Source organism: Etheostoma spectabile, chromosome 10 (assembly GCF_008692095.1).
Source record: "Etheostoma spectabile isolate EspeVRDwgs_2016 chromosome 10, UIUC_Espe_1.0, whole genome shotgun sequence".
NCBI lineage: Eukaryota > Metazoa > Chordata > Actinopteri > Perciformes > Percidae > Etheostoma > Etheostoma spectabile.
The window spans coordinates 24487077-24487570 of record NC_045742.1 but is presented as its reverse complement, the minus strand read 5'-3'; the positions used below and the strand labels follow the sequence as shown (position 1 = coordinate 24487570).

Genomic DNA, 494 nt, shown 5'->3' with positions numbered 1-494 from the left:
TTGGTCTCTGACCAGTCTGCCATTATTATCATCTTGGAATATTGCTGCAGTAATATCGTCACACTTAATCTTCAGAGAGTATAAACCTGAAGCTGAGACCACGGACGCCGCGCCGCTCATCTCTACTTTTACAGAGAGAGTGGACACTGACGCGACTCGCAGGTCTGCCGGCGGCCACCGGCCACCGGGCACCGGCCGCACGCCAGGCAGCCTCGACACACTACCGTCCCACCGGGAAAAGTCCCACTCCGCATCAGGGTGGCAGTGCAACCATTTTTAGCCATCTAAACAGCTGTAGTAGGGTTTAAATCAAACTCGCGACAACAATAGTGACAAGTAGGCTAATGGATGTTAATAAAAAATAAAGCAGAACACATGCAGAAGACAACGGAATAACTGTTAAACATGTTTATTTCGGATCAGACGGCAACTGATTTGACACATGAGACTCCAGGATAAATCTTAGCCTGGCTGTTAGCCTGCTCTGGACCAGG

At 49.4% G+C, this 494-nt stretch overlaps 1 protein-coding gene across 1 annotated transcript in view; it reads left to right on the top strand.

Annotated features, from left to right (window-relative positions):
- The window catches only part of vps8 (VPS8 subunit of CORVET complex), a 179632-nt gene that overhangs the window by 160402 nt on the left and 18736 nt on the right, over positions 1-494 (top strand).